Raw genomic sequence first — 5,494 nt, 5'->3', positions numbered from 1 at the left:
TTAACCATTTATCACGACCCACCAACCTATTTGACAAGGTTAGATAAATGAGTTAAACAAGTCATGTACATGTTACACGATTTTAACAGGTTGACCCTCCTACCCTTTAATAACTCATTTAACCCATTTGTTACAACCAGCCAGCCCCGTTGACACAGTTAGATAAATGGGCTGAACAAGTTGTGTACATGTTAAACAAGTTGAACATGTTAAACAATTTTAATAGGTTGACCTTTTAACCCTTTACAACCAATTAACCCATTTATTGCAGTCCACCAGTCCATTTGACACGGTTAGATAGATGGTTTATACGGGTTGTGCACATGTTACACAATTGAATAAGTAGACCCGCCAACTTGTTTAACCCACTTATTATAACCACCAACCCGTTTGACACAAATAAATAAATGGGTTAAAAGGGCCGTGCGCATGTTACACAACTCTATTTATGTCCGGGTTAAGATTGATGTTTTTAACTAGAACAATTAGTTATATGTTTTGCGTTCAGGCTGAACAATTCTACCCGCGGGCATGCAACTAACCCACCAACCCAACCCACACCTTTGTTACCTAGAGCCTCTTGAAGGGTTCTGTGGTTGAATTTGACATTATGCGTATGCTCGATTGAGTTCTTGAGAACCGCCATTGTAGACAAATTAGCACCCTTCCTAAAATAATCACTTTTATTCAACATATCTTCGGCTTTTTGCACCCTTTGAGTAAGTTCACAATACTCTTCATACGAAAGCGTTATTCCTTTGTGAACCGATGGTTTATTATTTTCGGCACAAGCCACAGCTTCCATAGCTCTTTGCCATTTCTTCCATCTTTTTAGCTGCAAGTAATCTCATTTCCACCATCTTTATGCTCATTTTTGTTTGCTCAATTTCAGATGTTGCCCTGATCACCTCATATTGTGCAGCCTCTTCCATTTTTCTGAACTGTTGTTCTTCAAATGTCATTTTGTGGGACCCACCGGTTGATTCTTCGATTACGCATTTTGTTTCTCCATTTTCAACCAAATTTGGCTCATGGGTTTTCATTTTGTGGTTTAAAGATTCAAGTGAAGCGCGGATCATAGCAAGGTCAATGGTTGTGCCGTTTACCTTTGACTTTGCTTCTTTGAGCTCAGATAATATGATCCCGGGTGGCAATGGAATGGTTAAACTTGCGGTTGACTTGTTGGCGGACGTTACGGCTGCTGAGTCTGGATTGAGGTTGAGGATTGATGAAATTTCTTTACTGATATTGATTTTTAGTTGTTCCATGACACCTTTTGCTGACTCTAATTCTCTTAGTAGATTAAGTGTTTCTTGTTCTTTTATGACAAGTTCTTTTTCTAGCTCTGCGGCTTGTTTCTCTATTGTTTCCACGTCGTTTTCTACAAGATCATGATGCTGTGTAACAGAATGTTTATCAGATTTTCAAATAGTTAATTATAAGCATTGCAACATGAGTTCATGACAATGGGCGGATCTTGTAAGTGGCGAGAGGGGGCTCCGACCCCGTTTCTTTATGAGAGGTATTATACGTGTTAAAGTTTCGGGTCCCTCTATTTAAATGTTCATGTTCTGCCATGATCTAGTAAAATTCTAGAAAAATGTCACAATTGTACACCTAATGGTTCGAAATATCTATCAGCTCGCTCGCTTTTTAAATCAACACTTAGTTTTAAAATGCATGCTATGGATCTTATGATTATATTTATCTAAAACATGAAAAGAATATGTGTATATAATAAATGAGAAAATTAATTACACCGGCCAGTTGTCGAAGGATATGAAGTGGGAACCAGGTGCCACTTCCACCAGAGCAAGTGACAGCCTCCTTCACCGACCCAAACGGCTGCGACGTATCAATTTCAACTCTTGGGTCCAAGCCAGTTTCAGTTTGAGCAGAATTAACTGGCGGTTCAGCCATGTTTAACTTGAGAATGGTGAATATATATAGTGCTGTAGTTGATGAATTATGAAAATGAGAATGAGAATGATGATATGCGAAGGTGGTAATATTTTTAATGGTGGGTTGAGAGTCTATAAAGCATGGAATAGTGGAGTTTTTTCTCAAACTAGTGTTGGTGAAAAAACTATTTACTAAAATAGTGTTCCATAAAAACTATTTACCAACACAGTGTTTTCATTTATTTTCGTATTTGTTTTTCACTTTTTTCTTTTTATATATAATACATTAATTGATTTTATTAGTGCTCCATCATTTGTTTTTGTTTCGAAGCTGGTTTCATTAATGCATATAGCTTTTTTTGTTCTTCTATTTTTACGAAATGATTATAACTCCTTTATTTTTACTTTTCTTTTTAAATAATACATGTCAACTATAAGAATCATTCAATATAGATTAAAAAAAATAGAAAACATAAAGACTAACCGAACATCATAACTTGTCCCGCTACCAATCTTGATATCAAATATAAACAAAATAAAGATGTCAAATAATGTCGAGTTTCTACAACTCTTAATAGCAAACACAAATAAAAAAGTCAAATAAAATCGAGTTATCTTTTTTTTTTTCTTGTAAAAGAAATTAATTAGCTATCTTATGCTTTCAACAAGTAGAGTTCGATCTCAACTTTTCAACTTGTTAAAATAAATGAGCGGAGTCAAGTCGGCTTGCTTTTCAAATGGGTGCTCTGGCTCTGCTCGTGAACAACTCTAATCGGTTCAAGTTTGCTATTGGCTAATTTATGTTCTCTTTACACTTAGATTTCAAATATGGTGATTCAATAATAAATTCCATGTGCAACCTCCTTAAACTAAAACTTAAATATATTGTCGTTATCTGATAGTGCATAAAATAGAACAAGGTACAATAGTAAACTTAATATAATGGAGCTTATATAGATTGTCAAATTATCAAAATCATCAAAAGTTAAAGAGATCACATGAAAAGAAAATACCAAACCAATAAGTTCTTTATGGTATTTGATACCCAATTTTGTTTAAATTTCATATTGGTATTTTCGATACACCCCGGTATTATACTAATTTGATCCCTAATTTGTATACAATATATTTATTGTTTTTTCAACCTTGTTATGTGAATTTCTAATTTTGATAGTCTAATAATAATAATATTATTAATATGATAAAGAATCTTCGTAATTGTGAGACCCATAAATTTAAAAAAAACATGTTTATTTAATAAATGAAAAAAAGTACAGATTGTTTAATAATTCTTTTTAAAAGTATTAAAATTACTTTTTTTTAATAAAGTTAAACTAGGTTAGTATCCGTGTTACACACGGGTTGATATTAGATATATAACAAAATATATATAAACTACCATACAATATAATAATATATAACATATATAAACATTCAAAATATAATAATATATAACGATATATAAACATTAAAAAACATCCACAAAAAGTACACCAAACCATTGTCTACATAATAACCTACTAGAAACAAATAATTTATTGTCTTATCAAACACATTAAACCATTAAATATTAACATGACTTGCACATGATGACCTTGAAAATTTCCGTCCAAAACAAAACCATGCACCTTAACCACCTGAAAAATATAAACAAACCATGGAACGTTATTAAGTATTAAACCAAAAAGTTAATGTATATCATAATGAATGGGTGATATCTACAATATGTAGCTACTTATGTTGAGGTCAAAAGAAAATAAATCAATTTTATAACCTAAGTTTATAACCAGAAACAAAAAAAATTAATCAATTTGGTAATTACAAATCAAAGTATATTGAAAATATAATATTAAAGAGACAGACATATTAAAAGTAATCACTAATACCGAATAATTAAAATTCTAATACCGTTAATACAATCTTCATGCTAACACAAACTAAATATAAACATAAAAGATATACTTTAAAAGAAAATATAAACATGTGGAAGTTAAGTTTACCAAAAATGACTTTACATCACAACCCACCAAAAACCGCAAAGTGTCATAACAATCTGACAAAACAAAAACAAACTGTTATAAGTGTGTATTGTACTTTTTTAGAAGCCTATGTATATGAAGTTACTAACATAAAGGAAAAAAGCAAAGTCAACAATAAAGTCAAAAATTATATTTATCAAAAATGTAACTAACATATTTCATCTGATTTACCTTAAACTTCTGAATCAGAACCATAATAGCTTTGAAGATCATCAAAATCGGATTCATAATTTTGACAATCTAAAAGCCATTAACCTTCTCAGCCACCTCATTCTTCAAATCCAAATGTGCTCTTGCTTTAAAAACGTTAGAAAGCTTCAAGAAATCTAAATCTCTTAAAAGAAAAATGTCATTGGATTGCAATATGGACTTAGGATTAACACTCTTTTGTTGCCCATTCACATATTTAATAACCACATTATTTTGCAAAGGATAATAAAACCACTCCCTAACATTGACTAAAGGAAGTAGTTCTTGTTCATGTTGTAAAATCTCTTCATTTAGAACATTCAATAGTTCTCTCTCTTCGTCGTTAATAACTTGTTTGTGGTTTCCGAATCCTATTAATTGGTACTTAAACAGAATGTTAAAAGACAGAACCGATTCAATAGAAGGCTTATGGATTGTAGACAGATCGCTAAGAAGAAACTGATAATTATTGGTGTCGGATGAAAATTTCCAAGAAACAATTGTTGTCATTGTTGAAGATGATGGAAGAGATGAAAATTTCGAAGAAACTGATTATTGTAGAAGTTATGATTATTGTGTTTATCTTCCAAAGAGTCTTTTTTAATTATTAATAAAAATGACGGTTTATTCATTCAATAAAACTCATGATTATCCCTATATTTATTAAACTATTGATGAACATTTAACCTGTTCTCCTATTTTTTTAATGTAGTAAATTGATAAGATTAAAAGATATACTACAAAAAACATAAACAACTAAACATAGTTGAACATACAAACATGTACCTATAGTTAGACAAAATAAAATTATACAATCCTTTTATTAAAAAACCTTAAACATATTTAAAAAGATACAAACGTAAACAAAAAAGTATTGTCAAAAAATTCATCGAAGGTTTCCAAATATTTCATTATACACAACATTTTTGGTTTCACTAATCAATTTGGATTCCTTATCTAATAAAACAATCTTAATACCTTCGCGAGTCTTCACTCTAGACAAAGCAACATAAAGTTGGCCATGTGTAAAAACTGGGTATTTTAAATATAATCCAACACGCGCTAAAGATTGTCCTTGACTTTTATTTATAGTCATTGCAAAACAAACCGATATAGGAAACTGTCTTCTCTTTAACTTGAATGGAAGCTTCTTATCAGACGGTTTAAGACTTATTCTGCTAATTAAAGTACGAAATCCAATATTAGTACCAGAAACAACCTTAGCTTCAATGACGCGTTTACCCAAACTAACAACTTGTAGTCGAGTTCCATTGCACAACCCTTTTTTCTGATTAATATTCCGTAGTAACATAATAGGAACTCCAACCTCAAGTAACAAACGATGGTTTGGCATTCCGGACATCT

The 5,494-nt window shown here is 31.4% G+C and overlaps 1 pseudogene; it reads right to left on the bottom strand.

The window, feature by feature from the left end:
* Positions 1 to 218: 218 nt before the first annotated feature.
* On the bottom strand, positions 219 to 1,920 carry LOC143612919 (WEB family protein At2g40480-like; annotated as a pseudogene).
* Positions 1,921 to 5,494: the final 3,574 nt, after the last annotated feature.

Source organism: Bidens hawaiensis, unplaced genomic scaffold, assembly GCF_021521415.1.
Source record: "Bidens hawaiensis isolate Kalapana, Puna unplaced genomic scaffold, B.hawaiensis_p1.1 tig00036037_1, whole genome shotgun sequence".
Lineage (NCBI taxonomy): Eukaryota > Viridiplantae > Streptophyta > Magnoliopsida > Asterales > Asteraceae > Bidens > Bidens hawaiensis.
This window is presented reverse-complemented; position numbering and strand designations above follow the sequence as displayed.